This window comes from Heterodontus francisci, chromosome 39 (genome assembly GCF_036365525.1).
Source record: "Heterodontus francisci isolate sHetFra1 chromosome 39, sHetFra1.hap1, whole genome shotgun sequence".
NCBI classification, from domain to species: Eukaryota; Metazoa; Chordata; class Chondrichthyes; order Heterodontiformes; family Heterodontidae; genus Heterodontus; species Heterodontus francisci.
The window spans coordinates 36,537,650-36,555,387 of NC_090409.1; positions in this window are offsets into that span (position 1 = coordinate 36,537,650).

The window sequence follows — 17,738 nt, forward strand, 5'->3', positions numbered from 1 at the left end:
TGTTTAACCTTGCACAATCAAATATGTCACTAGTTCTTTTTAATGGGTTTCCAATTTCATTTATTGAATTTCTCACTGTGATTCTTTGTCTCATAGAAGAACATTGAAAACACAGAAAATTTTCAGCACAGTGGGCCAGTGCAGGAAAAAACAGAGCTGCTCAAACGCATCCCAGTTGTGAGCTCCAACAGTCCTCCAGGTTATATTTACACAGAGACCCACCAACAGAGGACGATACAGAGTAGTAATTGAGAACAGTGATACAGAGAGAGATAGAGGTGTGACTGAGAACAGTGGTACAGAGAGAGACAGAGGTGTAACTGAGTACAGTGATACAGAGATAGAGGGAGGTGTAACTGAGTACAGTGATACAGAGGAAGAGGGAGGTGTGACTGAGTACAGTGATACAGAGATAGAGGGAGGTGTGACTGAGCACAGTGATACAGAGTTAGAGGGAGGTGTAACTGAGTACAGTGATACAGAGATAGAGGGAGGTGTAACTGAGTACAGTGATACAGAGATAGAGGGAGGTGTAACTGAGTGCAGTGATACAGAGATAGAGGGAGGTGTAACTGAGTACAGTGATACAGAGATAGAGGGAGATATGACTGAGTACAGTGATACAGAGATAGAGGGAGGTGTAACTGAGCACAGTGATACAGAGATAGAGGCAGGTGTGACTGAGTACAGTGATACAGAGATATAGGGAGGTGTGACTGAGTACAGTGATACAGAGATAGAGGGAGGTGTGACTGAGTACAGTGATACAGAGATAGAGGGAGGTGTAACTGAGTACAGTGATACAGAGATAGAGGGAGGTGTAACTGACTACAGTGATACAGAGATAGAGGGAGGTGTGACTGAACACAGTGATACAGAGATAGAGGGAGGTGTAACTGAGTACAGTGATACAGAGATAGAGGGAGGTGTAACTGAGTACAGTGATACAGAGATAGAGGGAGGTGTAACTGAGTACAGTGATACAGAGATAGAGGGAGGTGTGACTGAGTACAGTGATACAGAGATATAGGGAGGTGTGACTGAGTACAGTGATACAGAGATAGAGGGAGGTGTAACTGAGTGCAGTGATACAGAGATAGAGGGAGGTGTAACTGAGTACAGTGATACAGAGATAGAGGGAGGTGTAACTGAGCACAGTGATACAGAGATAGAGGGAGGTGTGACTGAGTACAGTGATACAGAGATAGAGGGAGGTGTGACTGAGTACAGTGATACAGAGATAGAGGGAGGTGTAACTGAGTGCAGTGATACAGAGATAGAGGGAGGTGTAACTGAGTACAGTGATACAGAGATAGAGGGAGGTGTAACTGAGTACAGTGATACAGAGATAGAGGGAGGTGTAACTGAGTACAGTGATACAGAGATAGAGGGAGGTGTAACTGAGTACAGTGATACAGAGATAGAGGGAGGTGTGACTGAGTACAGTGATACAGAGATAGAGGGAGGTGTAACTGAGTACAGTGATACAGAGATAGAGGGAGGTGTAACTGAGCACAGTGATACAGAGATAGAGGGAGGTGTAACTGAGCACAGTGATACAGAGATAGAGGGAGGTGTGACTGAGTACAGTGATACAGAGATAGAGGGAGGTGTGACTGAGCACAGTGATACAGAGATAGAGGGAGGTGTGACTGAGTACAGTGATACAGAGATAGAGGGAGGTGTGACTGAGTACAGTGATACAGAGATAGAGGGAGGTGTAACTGAGCACAGTGATACAGAGATAGAGGGAGGTGTAACTGAGTACAGTGATACAGAGATAGAGGGAGGTGTAACTGAGCACAGTGATACAGAGATAGAGGGAGGTGTAACTGAGCACAGTGATACAGAGATAGAGGGAGGTGTAACTGAGCACAGTGATACAGAGATAGAGGGAGGTGTAACTGAGTACAGTGATACAGAGATAGAGGGAGGTGTAACTGAGTACAGTGATACAGAGATAGAGGGAGGTGTAACTGAGCACAGTGATACAGAGATAGAGGGAGGTGTAACTGAGCACAGTGATACAGAGATAGAGGGAGGTGTAACTGAGCACAGTGATACAGAGATAGAGGGAGGTGTAACTGAGCACAGTGATACAGAGATAGAGGGAGGTGTAACTGAGCACAGTGATACAGAGATAGAGGGAGGTGTAACTGAGTACAGTGATACAGAGATAGAGGGAGGTGTAACTGAGTACAGTGATACAGAGATAGAGGGAGGTGTAACTGAGCACAGTGATACAGAGATAGAGGGAGGTGTAACTGAGCACAGTGATACAGAGATAGAGGGAGGTGTAACTGAGTACAGTGATACAGAGATAGAGGGAGGTGTAACTGAGCACAGTGATACAGAGATAGAGGGAGGTGTAACTGAGTACAGTGATACAGAGATAGAGGGAGGTGTAACTGAGTACAGTGATACAGAGATAGAGGGAGGTGTAACTGAGTGCAGTGATACAGAGATAGAGGGAGGTGTAACTGAGTGCAGTGATACAGAGATAGAGGGAGGTGTCACTGAGTACAGTGATACAGAGATAGAGGGAGGTGTAACTGAGCACAGTGATACAGAGATAGAGGGAGGTGTGACTGAGTACAGTGATACAGAGATAGAGGGAGGTGTAACTGAGCACAGTGATACAGAGATAGAGGGAGGTGTAACTGAGTACAGTGATACAGAGATAGAGGGAGGTGTAACTGAGCACAGTGATACAGAGATAGAGGGAGGTGTGACTGAGTACAGTGATACAGAGATAGAGGGAGGTGTAACTGAGTACAGTGATACAGAGATAGAGGGAGGTGTAACTGAGTACTGTGATACAGAGATAGAGGGAGGTGTAACTGAGTACAGTGATACAGAGATAGAGGGAGGTGTAACTGAGTACAGTGATACAGAGATAGAGGGAGGTGTGACTGAGTACAGTGATACAGAGATAGAGGGAGGTGTAACTGAGCACAGTGATACAGAGATAGAGGGAGGTGTAACTGAGTACAGTGATACAGAGATAGAGGGAGGTGTAACTGAGCACAGTGATACAGAGATAGAGGGAGGTGTAACTGAGTACAGTGATACAGAGATAGAGGGAGGTGTGACTGAGCACAGTGATACAGAGATAGAGGGAGGTGTAACTGAGTACAGTGATACAGAGATAGAGGGAGGTGTGACTGAGTACAGTGATACAGAGATAGAGGGAGGTGTAACTGAGCACAGTGATACAGAGATAGAGGGAGGTGTAACTGAGTACAGTGATACAGAGATAGAGGGAGGTGTAACTGAGTACAGTGATACAGAGATAGAGGGAGGTGTAACTGAGTACAGTGATACAGAGATAGAGGGAGGTGTGACTGAGCACAGTGATACAGAGATAGAGGGAGGTGTAACTGAGTACAGTGATACAGAGATAGAGGGAGGTGTGACTGAGTACAGTGATACAGAGATAGAGGGAGGTGTAACTGAGCACAGTGATACAGAGATAGAGGGAGGTGTAACTGAGCACAGTGATACAGAGATAGAGGGAGGTGTAACTGAGCACAGTGATACAGAGATAGAGGGAGGTGTAACTGAGCACAGTGATACAGAGATAGAGGGAGGTGTTAACTGAGTACAGTGATGCAGAAAGAGATAGAGGGAGGTGTAACTGAGTACAGTGATACAGAGATAGAGGGAGGTGTGACTGAGTACAGTGATACAGAGATAGAGGGAGGTGTAACTGAGCACAGTGATACAGAGATAGAGGGAGGTGTAACTGAGCACAGTGATACAGAGATAGAGGGAGGTGTAACTGAGTACAGTGATACAGAGATAGAGGGAGGTGTGACTGAGTACAGTGATACAGAGATAGAGGGAGGTGTAACTGAGCACAGTGATACAGAGATAGAGGGAGGTGTAACTGAGTACAGTGATACAGAGATAGAGGGAGGTGTAACTGAGTACAGTGATACAGAGATAGAGGGAGGTGTAACTGAGCACAGTGATACAGAGATAGAGGGAGGTGTAACTGAGTACAGTGATACAGAGATAGAGGGAGGTGTAACTGAGTACAGTGATACAGAGATAGAGGGAGGTGTAACTGAGTGCAGTGATGCAGAAAGAGATAGAGGCTGGTTGAAAGGCGGACATGTGGGCTATGAATTCAACGCAGAAAGTGTGAAGTGATTCATTTTGGTCAGAAGAATGAGGAGAGGCGATATAAATTAATGGGTAAAATAAAGAGGGTACAGGAGCAGAGAAACCTGAAGGTATATTTACACAAATTATTGAAGGTTCAGGGCAGTTTGAGAATGTGGTTAATAAAACAGACAGGATCCTTGGCTTTATAAATAGGGACACAGAGTACAAAAACAAGGAATTTATGATGAACCTGTATAAAACACTGGTTTGGCCTCAACTGGATTATTGTGTCTAGTTCTGGGCACCACAATTTAGGAAGGATGTCACGGCTTTAGACAGGCTGCTGGAAAGCTTCACGAGGATGGTTCCAGGTAAGAGGGACCGCAGTTATGTGATTAGATTGGAGAAGTTTGGACTGTTCTCCTTAGAGAAGAGAAGATTCAGAAGTGATTTGATAAAGGTGTTCAAAATCACGAAGGATCTGGGCAGCATAGATGGGTCGAAACTGTTCCCATTGGTGGAATGGTCCAGAACCACAGGTCACCGATTGAAGGAGATTGGACAAAAGAACCATAGGTGTCATGAGGAAAAATGGTTTCACACAGCGAGTGGTTAGGATGTGGAATGTACTGCCTGAGAGTGTGCTGGAGGCAGGTACAATCGAGGTATTCAAAAGAGAATTGGATCATTATCTGAAGAGAAAAGAAATTGCAGAGTTACGGGGAAAGGGTGGGGGGGGTGGTGCGTGGTGGTGAAGTGGGACCAGGTGAGTTGCTCTCATAGAGAACTAACACAGACATGATGGGTCGAATGGCCTCCTTCTGTGCTGTAACCATTCTATTATGTCTATATGTCTGTCTACCTGTAGGTCTGCCTGTCTGTCTGTCTCTCTATCTGTGTCTCTATCTACCTACATATCTATCTCTCTGTCTGTCTATTTATCTGTTTATCTATCTATCTATCTATCTATCTATCTATCTATCTATCTATCCATCTATCTATCTCTGCCTGTCAAACTATTTGTGTATCCATCCATCCATTTATCTATCTGCCTTTATCTCTATCTTTCTACCTATCTATCCACCTATCTGTCTGTAACTATCAATCAATCTGTGTCTCTCACTGTCTATCTATCATCTATCTGCCTGTATCTCTATCTACCTGTCCGTCCATCCATACATCTATCTATCCATCAATCTATCTGTCTGTGTTGTGTCTGTCTATCTATCTGTGTCTATCTTTCCATCTGTCTATCTGTCTATCTATTTACCTGTCTATCTGTCTGTGTCTCTGCATGTCTGTCTGTCTGTCTATCTGCCTGTCTATCTATCGACCTATCTATCTCTCAATCTATCTACCAGTCTATTTCTCTATCTATCTACCTGTCTATCTCTCTACCTACCTGTCTATCTCTCTATCTATCCACCTATCTATCTATCTAGCTATCTATCTCTCTATCTATCTATCTATCTATCTATGTACTTGTCTATTTCTCTATCTACCTACCTATCTATCTCTCTGTCTGTATACCAGTCTATCTCTCTATCTATCCACCTGTCTATCTCTCTATCCACCAGTCCATCTCTCCATCTATGTACCTGACTATCTCTCTACCTACCTGACTATCTCTCTAACTATCTACCTGTCTATCTCTCTATCTGTGTACCTGCCTACCTCCCTATCTGTGTACCTGTCTATCTCTCTATCCACCAGTCCATCTCTCCATCTATGTACCTGACTATCTCTCTACCTACCTGACTATCTCTCTAACTATCTACCAGACTATCTCTCTATCTGTGTACCTGTCTACCTCTCTATCTGTGTACCTGTCTATCTCTCTATCTACCTACCTGTCTATCTCTCTATCTACCTACCTGTCTATCTCTCTATCTGTGTACCAGTCTATCTCTCTATCTATCTACCTGTCCATCTCTCTAATTGTGTACCTGTCTATCTCTCCATCTATATACCAGTCTATCTCTCTATCTATGTACCTGTCTATCCCTCTATTTGTGACCCAGTCTATCTCTCATTCTATGTACCAGTCTATCTCTCCATCTCTGTACCTGTCTATCTCTCTATCTATCTACCTGGCTATCCCTCTATTTGTGACCCAGTCTATCTCTCATTCTATGTACCAGTCTATCTCTCCATCTCTGTACCTGTCTATCTCTTTATCTATCTACCTGTCTATCACTCTATCTACGTACCCATCCATCTCTCTATCTACCAGTCTATCTCTCTATCTATGTACCTGTCTATCTCTCTATTTGTGTACCAGTCTATCTCTCTATCTATTTACCAGTCTATCTTTCTATCTATGTACCAGTCTATCTCTCTATCTATGTACCTGTCTATCTCTCTATCTGTGTACTAGTCTATCTCTCTATCTATCTAAATGTCTATCTCTCTATCTACCTGTCTATCTCTCTGTCTATGTACCTGTCTGTCTCTCTATCTGTGTACCAGTCTATCTCTCTATCTGTGTACCAGTCTATCTCTCTATCTACCTGTTTATCTCTCTGTCTATGTACCTGTCTGTCTCTCTATCTATGTACCAGTCTATCTCTCTATCTGTGTACCAGACTATCTCTCTATCAAACTACCTGTCTATCTCTCTATCTGTGTACAAGTCTATCTCTCTATCTACCTACCTGTCTATCTCTCCATCTGTGTACCTGTCTATCTCTCTATCTATGTACCTGTCTATCTCTCTATTTGTGTACCAGTCTATCTCTCTATCTATTTACCAGTCTATCTTTCTATCTATGTACCAGTCTATCTCTCTATCTATGTACCTGTCTATCTCTCTATTTGTGTACCAGTCTATCTCTCTATCTATTTACCAGTCTATCTTTCTATCTATGTACCAGTCTATCTCTCTATCTGTGTACCAGTCTATCCCTCTATCTACCTACCTGTCCATCTCTCTATCTGTGTACTAGTCTATATCTCTCTCTATCTACCAGTCTATCTCTCTGTCTATGTACCTGTCTGTCTCTCTATCTATGTACCAATCTATCTCTCTATCTGAAAACAGTCTATCTCTCTATCTATCCACCTGTCCATCTGTCTAATTGTGTACCTGTCTATCTCTCCATCTATGGACCAGTGTATCTCACTATCTATGTACCTATCTATCTCTCTATCTATCTGCCTGTCTATCTCTCTATCTGTGTACTAGTCTATCTCTCTATCTATCTACCTGTCTATATCTCCATCTACCTGTCTATCTCTCTATCTATGTACCTGTCTATCTCTCTACCTACCTGTCTATCTCTCTATCTATGTGCCTGTCTATCTCTCTATCTATCTACCTGTCTATCTCTCTATTTGTGTACCAGTCTATCTCTATATCTATGTATCAGTCTAACTTTCTATCTATGTACCAGTCTATCTCTCTGTGTATGTACCTGTCTATCTCTCTATCTATCTACCTGTCTATCTCTCTATTTGTGTACCTTTCTATCTCTCTATCTATATACCTGTCTATCTCTCCATCTGCGTACAGGTCTATCTCTCTATCTATCTACCTGTCTATCTCTCTATCTACCTACCTCTCTATCTGTGTACCTGTCGATCTCTCTATCTACCTACCTCTCTATCTGTGTACCTGTCGATCTCTCTATCTACCTACCTCTCTATCTGTGTACCTGTCTATCTCTCTATCCACCTTCCTGTCTATCTCTCTATCTATGTACCAATCTATCTCTCTATCTATGTATCTGTCTAACTCTCTATCTGTGTAACAGTCTATCTCTCTATCTGTGTACCTGACTATCTCTCTATCTACCAGTCTATCTCTTGATCTATATACCTGTCTATCTCTCTACCTACCTGTCTATCTCTCTATCTATGTACCTGTATCTCTCTATCTATGTACCTGTCTATCTCTTTATCTGTGTACCTGTCTATCTCTCTATCTGTGTCCCTGTTTATCTCTCGATCTACCTATCTGTATGTCTCTCTATGTATCTCTCTATCTCTCTTTCTACCTACCTGTCTATCTCTCTATCAGTGTACCAGTCTTTCTCTCTATCTATCTATCTGTCTATCTCTCTATTTGTGTACCAGTCTATCTCTCTATCAATGTACCCGTCTATCTCTCTATCTATCTACCTGTCTATCTCTCTATTTGTGTACCAGTCTTTCTCTCTATCTATCTACCTGCCTATCTCTCTATCTGTGTACCAGTCTATCTCTCTATCTATCTACCTGTCTATCTCTCTATCTGTGTACCAGTCCATCTCAGTATCTACATACCTGTCCATCTCTCAATCTATGTACCAGTCTATCTCTCTATCTATCTTCCTGTCTATCTCTCTATTTGTGTACCAGTCTATCTCTCTATCAATGTACCCGTCTATCTCTCTATCTATCTACCTGTCTATCTCTCTATTTGTGTACCAGTCTTTCTCTCTATCTATCTACCTGCCTATCTCTCTATCTGTGTACCAGTCTATCTCAGTATCTACATACCTGTCCATCTCTCTATCTGTGTACCAGTCTATCTCTCTATCTATCTTCCTGTCTATCTCTCTATTTGTGTACCAGTCTATCTCTCTATCTATGTACCAGCCTATCTCTCTACCTGTGTACCTGTCTATCTCTCTATCTACCTACCTCTCTATCTGTGTACCTGTCTATCTCTCTATCCACCTTCCTGTCTAACTCTCTATCTGTGTACCAGCCTATCTGTCTATCTACCTGTCTCTCTCTCTGACTATGTACCAGTCTATCTCTCTATCTGTGTACCTGTCGATCTCTCTATCTACCTATCTGTCTGTCTCTCTATGTACCTCCCTATCTTTCTATCTACCTATCTCTCTATCTGTGTACCAGTCTCTCTTTCTATCTACCTACCTGTCCATCTCCCTGTCTATGTACCTGTCTATCTCTCTATCTATCTACCTGTCTATCTCTCGATCTACCTGTCTATCTCTCTGTCTATGTACCTGTCTATCTCTCTATCTATCTACCTGTCTATCTCTTGATCTACCTGTCTATCTCTCTGTCTATGTACCTGTCTATCTCTCTATCAAACTACCTGTCTATCTCTCTATCTGTGTACCAGACTATCTCTCTTTCTATCTACCTGTCTATCCCTCTATCTATGTACCTGTCTATCACTCTATCTACCTACCGGTCTATCTCTCTATTTTGTACCTGTCTATCTGTCTATCTATCTATCTGTCTATCTCTCTATCTACCTGTCTATTTCTCTATCTACCTGTCTATCTCTCTATCTAACTGTCTATCCCTCTATCTATGTACCTGTCTATCGCTCTATCTACCTAAATGTCTATCTCTCCATCTATGTACCAGTCTATCTCACTATCTATGTACCAGTCTATCTTTCTACCTATGTACCTGTCTTTCTCTCTATCTATCTACCTGTCTATCTCTCTATTTTGTACCTGTCTATCTGTCTATCTATCTATCTGTCTATCTCTCTATCTACCTGTCTATTTCTCTATCTACCTGTCTATCTCTCTATCTAACTGTCTATCCCTCTATCTATGTACCTGTCTATCGCTCTATCTACCTAAATGTCTATCTCTCTATCTATGTACCAGTCTATCTCTCTATCTATGTACCTGTCTAACTCTCTTTCTGTGTACCAGACTATCTATCTACCTGACTATCTCTCTAACTATGTCGCAGTCTATCTCTCAATCTGCGTACCTGTCTATCTCTCTATCTATCTACCTGTCTGTCTCTCTATCTACCTATCTGTCTATCTCTCTATGTACCTGTCTATCTCTCTATCTGTGTACCAGTCTATCTCTCTATCTACCTACATGTCCATCTCTCTATCTGTGTACTAGTCTATCTCTCTATCTATCTACCTGTCTATCTCTCTAACTACCAGTCTATCTCTCTGTCTATGTACCTGTCTATTTCTCTATCTATGTACCAGTCGATCTCTCTATCTGTGTACCAGTCTATCTCTCGATCTACCTACCTGTCTATCTCTCTATCTGTGTACCAGTCTATCTCTCTATCTGTGTCCCTGTCTATCTCTCTATCTGTGTACCAGACTATCTCTCTATCTATCTACCTGTCTATCTCTCTGTGTACCAGTCTATCTCTCTATCTATGTACCTGTCTATCTCTCTATCTACCTGTCTATCTCTCTATCTATGTACCTGTCTATCTCTCTTTCTATCTACCTGTCTATCTCTCTATCTATGTACCTGTCTATCACTCTATCTACCTACCGGTCTATCTCTCTATTTGTGTACCAGTCTATCTCACTATCTATGTACCAGTCTATCTTTCTATCTATGTACCTGTCGATCTCTCTAGCTATGTACCTGTCTTTCTCTCTATCTATCTACCTGTCTATCTCTCTATTTGTGTACCTGTCTATCAATCTATCTGTCTATATTTCTATCGACCTGTCTATGTCTCTATCTATGTACCTGTCTATCTCTCCATCTACCTGTCTATCTCTCTATCTACCTGTCTATCTCTCTATCTATGTACCTGTCTATCTCTCTTTCTATCTACCTGTCTATCTCTCTATCTATGTACCTGTCTATCACTCTATCTACCTACCGGTCTATCTCTCTATTTGTGTACCAGTCTATCTCACTATCTATGTACCAGTCTATCTTTCTATCTATGTACCTGTCGATCTCTCTAGCTATGTACCTGTCTTTCTCTCTATCTATCTACCTGTCTATCTCTCTATTTGTGTACCTGTCTATCAATCTATCTGTCTATATTTCTATCTACCTGTCTATGTCTCTATCTATGTACCTGTCTATCTCTCCATCTACCTGTCTATCTCTCTATCTATGTACCTGTCTATCTCTCTATCTATCTACCTGTCTATCTCTCTATTTGTGTACCAGTCTATCTCTCTATCTATGTACCAGCCTATCATGCTATCTGTGTACCTGTCTAACTCTCTTTATGTGTACCACACTATCTGTCTATCTACCTGTCTATCTCTCCATCTATGTACCAGTCTATCTCTCTATCTGTGTACCTGTCTATCTCTCTCTCTATCTACCTGTCAGTCTCTCTATCTGTGTACCTGTCTATCTCTCTATCTGTGTACCAGTCTATCTCTCTATCAAACTACCTGTCTATCTCTCTATCTGTGTACCAGTCTATCTCTCTATCTACCTATTGGTCTATCTCTCTATCTGTGTACCAGACTATCTCTCTATCTATCTACCTGTCAGTCTCTCTATCTGTGTACTAGTCTATATCTCTATCTATCTACCTGTCTATCTCTCTATCTACCAGTCTATCTCTCTGTCTATGTACCTGTCTGTCTCTCTATCTATCTACCTGTCTATCTCTCTATCTGGGTACCAGTCTATCTCTCTATCTACCTACCTGTCCATCTCTCTATCTGTGTACTAGTCTATATCTCTATCTATCTACCTGTCTATCTCTCTATCTACCAGTCTATCTCTCTGTCTATGTACCTAGCCTGCTATACTCTCAGCACTACATGAACTGCTATGCCTGTGCTGGGACGAGGGAGCAGTACCCCAGGACATGCGCGATGCCAACATCATCACCCTCTATAAAAACAAAGGTGACCGCGGTGACTGCAACAACTACCGTGGAATCTCCCTGCTCAGCATAGTGGGGAAAGTCTTTGCTCGAGTCGCTCTGAACAGGCTCCAGAAGCTGGCCGAGCGCGTCTACCCTGAGGCACAGTGTGGCTTTCGTGCAGAGAGATCGACTATTGACATGCTGTTCTCCCTTCGTCAGATACAGGAGAAATGCCGTGAACAACAGATGCCCCTCTACATTGCTTTCATTGATCTCACCAAAGCCTTTGACCTCGTCAGCAGACGTGGTCTCTTCAGACTACTAGAAAAGATCGGATGTCCACCAAAGCTACTAAGTATCATCACCTCATTCCATGACAATATGAAAGGCACAATTCAACATGGTGGCTCCTCATCAGAGCCCTTTCCTATCCTGAGTGGTGTGAAACAGGGCTGTGTTCTCGCACCCACACTTTTTGGGATTTTCTTCTCCCTGCTGCTTTCACATGCGTTCAAATCCTCTGAAGAAGGAATTTTCCTCCACACAAGATCAGGGGGCAGGTTGTTCAACCTTGCCCGTCTAAGAGCGAAGTCCAAAGTACGGAAAGTCCTCATCAGAGAACTCCTCTTTGCTGACGATGCTGCTTTAACATCTCACACTGAAGAATGCCTGCAGAGTCTCATCGACAGGTTTGCGTCTGCCTGCAATGAATTTGGCCTAACCATCAGCCTCAAGAAAACGAACATCATGGGGCAGGATGTCAGAAATGCTCCATCCATCAATATTGGCGACCACGCTCTGGAAGTGGTTCAAGAGTTCACCTACCTAGGCTCAACTATCACCAGTAACCTGTCTCTAGATGCAGAAATCAACAAGCGCATGGGTAAGGCTTCCACTGCTATGTCCAGACTGGCCAAGAGAGTGTGGGAAAATGGCGCACTGACACGGAACACAAAAGTCCGAGTGTATCAGGCCTGTGTCCTCAGTACCTTGCTCTACGGCAGCGAGGCCTGGACAACGTATGCCAGCCAAGAGCGACGTCTCAATTCATTCCATCTTCGCTGCCTTCGGAGAATACTTGGCATCAGGTGGCAGGACTATATCTCCAACACAGAAGTCCTTGAAGCGGCCAACACCCCCAGCTTATACACACTACTGAGTCAGCGGCGCTTGAGATGGCTTGGCCATGTGAGCCGCATGGAAGATGGCAGGATCCCCAAAGACACATTGTACAGCGAGCTCGCCACTGGTATCAGACCCACCGGCCGTCCATGTCTCCGTTATAAAGACGTCTGCAAACGCGACATGAAATCGTGTGACATTGATCACAAGTCGTGGGAGTCAGTTGCCAGCATTCGCCAGAGCTGGCGGGCAGCCATAAAGACAGGGCTAAATTGTGGCGAGTCGAAGAGACTTAGTAGTTGGCAGGAAAAAAGACAGAGGCGCAAGGGGAGAGCCAACTGTGCAACAGCCCCAACAAACAAATTTCTCTGCAGCACCTGTGGAAGAGCCTGTCACTCCAGAATTGGCCTTTATAGCCACTCCAGGCGCTGCTTCACAAACCACTGACCACCTCCAGGCGCGTATCCATTGTCTCTCGAGATAAGGAGGCCCAAAAAGAAAGAAAAAAAAAAAAAGATGTACCTGTCTGTCTCTCTATCTATCTACCTGTCTATCTCTCTATCTATGTACCAGTCTATCTCTCTATCTATCTACCTGTCTATCTCTCTATCTGTGTACCTGTAGAACTCTCTATCTACCTACCTGTCTATCTCTCTATCTGGGTACCAGTCTTTCTCTCTATCTATCTACCTGTCCATCTCTCTATTTGTGTACCAGTCTATCTTTCTATCTATGTACCAGTCGATCTCTCTATCTATCTACCTGTCTATCTCTCTATCTGTGTACTAGTCTATCTCTCTATCTATCTACCTGTCTATATCTCCATCTACCAGTCTATCTCTCTATCTATGTGCCTGTCTATCTCTCTGTCTACCTACCTGTCCATCTCTCTATCTATGTACCAGTCTATCTCTCTATCTATTTACCAGTCTATCTCACTATCTATGTACCAGTCTATCTCTCTATCTATGTGCCTGTCTATCTCTCTATCTACCTACCTGTCTATCTCTCCATCTGCATACCGGTCTATCTCTCTATCTATGTACCGGTCTATCTCTCTATCTACCTGTCTATCTCTCTATCTATGTACCTGTCTATCTCTCTATCTGTGTACCTCTCTATCTCTCTATCTACCTACCTGTCTATCTCTCTATCTATCTACCTGTCTATCTCTCTATCTATGTACCTGTCTATCTCTCTATCTGTGTACCTGTCTATCTCTCTATTTTTGTCCCTGTTTATCTCTCGATCTACCTATCTGTATGTCTCTCTATGTACCTCTCTATCTCTCTTTCTGCCTACCTGTCTATCTCTCTATCTGTGTACCAGTCTGTCTCTCTATCTATCTATCTGTCTATCTCTCTATTTGTGTACCTGTCTATCTCTCCATCTATGTACCAGTCTATCTCTCTATCAATGTACCTGTCTATCTCTCTATCTATCTACCTGTCTATCTCTCTGTCTGTGCACCAGTCTATCTCAGTATCCACATACCTGTCCAACTCTCTATCTGTGTACCAGTCTATCTCTCTATCTATCTTCCTGTCTATCTCTCTATTTGTGTACCAGTCTATCTCTCTATCTATGTACCAGCCTATCTCTCTACCTGTGTACCTGTCTATCTGTCTATCTATCTATCTCTCTATCTATCCACTATCATACCCTTGCAATGTTACAAGGAGTTAATGTTATTTGGAGAAGTTCTCACCATTTGTCTGTGTGATGAAGACAGTTCTACAGTTCAGGTTCAGAGCTGGATTGCAAACCACTTCCTGCTGGGTACAGTTTCCTGTTGGACTCACACAACTGAAACACTTCAGAGCTGAGGCTGTAACAGAGGAAACAAGGAGAAATAATCAGCTCCTGTTGCAGCCGACTTGAACAGACCGAGTGTGTGTGTCTGGGAATCGGGAACTTCGGGAGTGCCCACGACATCCCAGAGCTCTCCAAAGACAATAGTCTGGGTCTGAGAGGTGCAGTCACTGTTGTAATATAGGGAAACGCAGCAGCCGATTGATGCACAGCAAGATCCCACAAAGAGCAATGAGATAAATGTCCAAACAGGTGACATGATTGCGAGATAAATATTAGCCTCGGGCACCCAGGAGAGCTCACCTGTTCCTCTCTGAAATAGTGCCATTGGATCTTTTCTGTCCATCTTAGAGGGCAGGCAGGCAGGATCTCGGTTTAACATCTCATTCAAAACAGAGCACCTCTGACAGTACAGCACTCATGGAGTGGTGCACTGGGAGTGTCAGCCTGGATTATGTGCTGTTAATCTGGTGAGGGACTTTAAACAGAAAACCTCCTGGCTCAGAGCTGTCCACTCCACTATGGCTGTCGCCATCAATATCCTAGGGGCTGCTATTGGCCAGAATCTCAACTAGACTAGACATATAAACTCCGTGTACAATACATCGGGTCAGAGGCTGGGAATTCTGCAGTGAGTAACTCACCTCCTGACTCCCCAAAGTCTCTCCACCATCTACAAGGCACAAGTCAGGAGTGTGATGGAATACTCTCCACTTGCCTGGATGGGTGCAGCTCCAACAACACTCAAGAAGTTCAACACCATCCAGGACAAAGCAGCCCGCTTGATTGGCACCCCATCTACAAACATTCGGCAGGAGCTGGGGAATGTAGATTGGGAGCAGCTGTTTGAAGGTAAATCCACATGTGATATGTGGGAGTCTTTTAAAGAGAGGTTGATTAGCGTGCAGGAGAGACATGTTCCTGTGAAAATGAGGGATAGAAATGGCAAGATTAGGGAACCATGGATGACAGGTGAAATTGTGAGACCAGCTAAGAGGAAAAAGGAAGCATACATAAGGTCTAGGCGGCTGATGAAAGACGAAGCTTTGAAAGAATATCGGGAATGTAGGACCAATCTGAAACGAGGAATTAAGAGGGCTAAAAGGGGTCATGAAATATCTTTAGCAAACAGGGTTAAAGAAAATCCCAAAGCCTTTTATTCATATATAAGGAGAAAGAGGGTAACTAGAGAAAGGAGTGGCCCACTAAAGGACAAAGGAGGAATGTTATGCTTGGACTCAGAGAAAATGGGTGAGATTCTAAATGAGTACTTTGCATCGGTATTCACCGAGGAGAGGGACATTACGGATGTTGAGGTTAGGAACAGATGTTTGATTACTCTAGGTCAAGTCGGCATAAGGAGGGAGGAAGTGTTGGGTATTCTAAAGGGCATTAAGGTGGACAAGTCCCCAGGTCCGGATGGGATCTATCCCAGGTTACTGAGGGAAGCGAGAGAGGAAATAGCTGGGGCCTTAACAGATACCTTTGCAGCATCCTTAAACACGGGTGAGGTCCCGGAGGACTGGAGAATTGCTAATGTTGTCCCCTTGTTTAAGAAGGGTAGCAGGGATAATCCAGGTAATTATAGACCGGTGAGCCTGACGTCAGTGGTAGGGAAGCTGCTGGAGAAGATACTGAGGGATAGGATCTATTCCCATTTGGAAGAAAATGGGCTCATCAGTGATAGGCAACATGGTTTTGTGCAGGGAAGGTCATGTCTTACCAACTTAATAGAATTCTTTGAGGAAGTGACAAAGTTGATTGATGAGGGAAGGGCTGTCGATGTCATATACATGGACTTCAGTAAGGCGTTTGATAAGGTTCCCCATGGCAGGCTGATGGAGAAAGTGAAGGCGCATGGGGTCCAAGGTGTACTAGCTAGATGGATAAAGAACTGGCTGGGCAACAGGAGACAGAGAGTAGCAGTAGAGGGGAGTTTCTCAAAATGGAGACGGGTGACCAGTGGTGTTCCACAGGGATCCGTGCTGGGACCACTGTTGTTTGTGATATATATTAATGATTTGGAGGAAAGTATAGGTGGACTGATTAGCAAGTTTGCAGACGACACTAAGATTGGTGGAGTAGCAGATAGTGAAGGGGACTGTCAGAGAATACAGCAGAACATAGATAGATTGGAGAGTTGGGCAGAGAAATGGCAGATGGAGTTCAATCAGGGCAAATGCGAGGTGATGCATTTTGGAAGATCCAATTCAAGAGTGAACTATACAGTAAATGGAAAAGTCCTGGGGAAAATTGATGTCCAGAGAGATTTGGGTGTTCAGGTCCACTGTTCCCTGAAGGTGGCAACGCAGGTAAATAGAGTGGTCAAGAAGGCATACGGCATGCTTTCCTTCATCGGACGGGGTATTGAGTACAAGAGTTGGCAGGTCATGTTACAGTTGTATAGGACTTTGGTTCGGCCACATTTGGAATACTGCGTGCAGTTCTGGTCGCCACATTACCAAAAGGATGTGGATGCTTTGGAGAGGGTGCAGAGGAGGTTCACCAGGATGTTGCCTGGTATGGAGGGCGCTAGCTATGAAGAGAGGTTGAGTAGATTAGGATTATTTTCATTAGAAAGACGGAGGTTGAGGGGGGACCTGATTGAGGTGTACAAAATCATGAGAGGTATAGACAGGGTGGATAGCAAGAGGCTTTTTCCCAGAGTGGGGGATTCAATTACTAGAGGACACGAGTTCAAAGTGAAAGGGGAAAAGTTTAGGGGGGATATGCGTGGAAAGTTCTTTACGCAGAGGGTGGTGGGTGCCTGGAACGCGTTGCCAGCGGAGGTGGTAGATGCGGGCACGATGGCGTCTTTTAAGATGTATCTAGACAGATACATGAATGGGCAGGAAGAAAAGAGATACAGACCCTTGGAAAATAGGCGATATGTTTAGATAGAGGATCTGGATCGGCGCAGGCTTGGAGGGCCGAAGGGCCTGTTCCTGTGCTGTAATTTTCTTTGTTCTTTGTTTCTTTGTATTCACTCCCTCCACCGCCAATGCACAGTGGCAGCAGTGTGTACCATCTACAAGATGCACTGCAGCAACTCGCTCTTCGACAGCACCACCCAAATTCGTGACCTCTACCATCTAGAAGGACAAGGGCAGCAGATGCATGGGAACACCACCACCTGCAAGTTCCCCTCTGTTATATATCGTTATATTAGTTGTAAA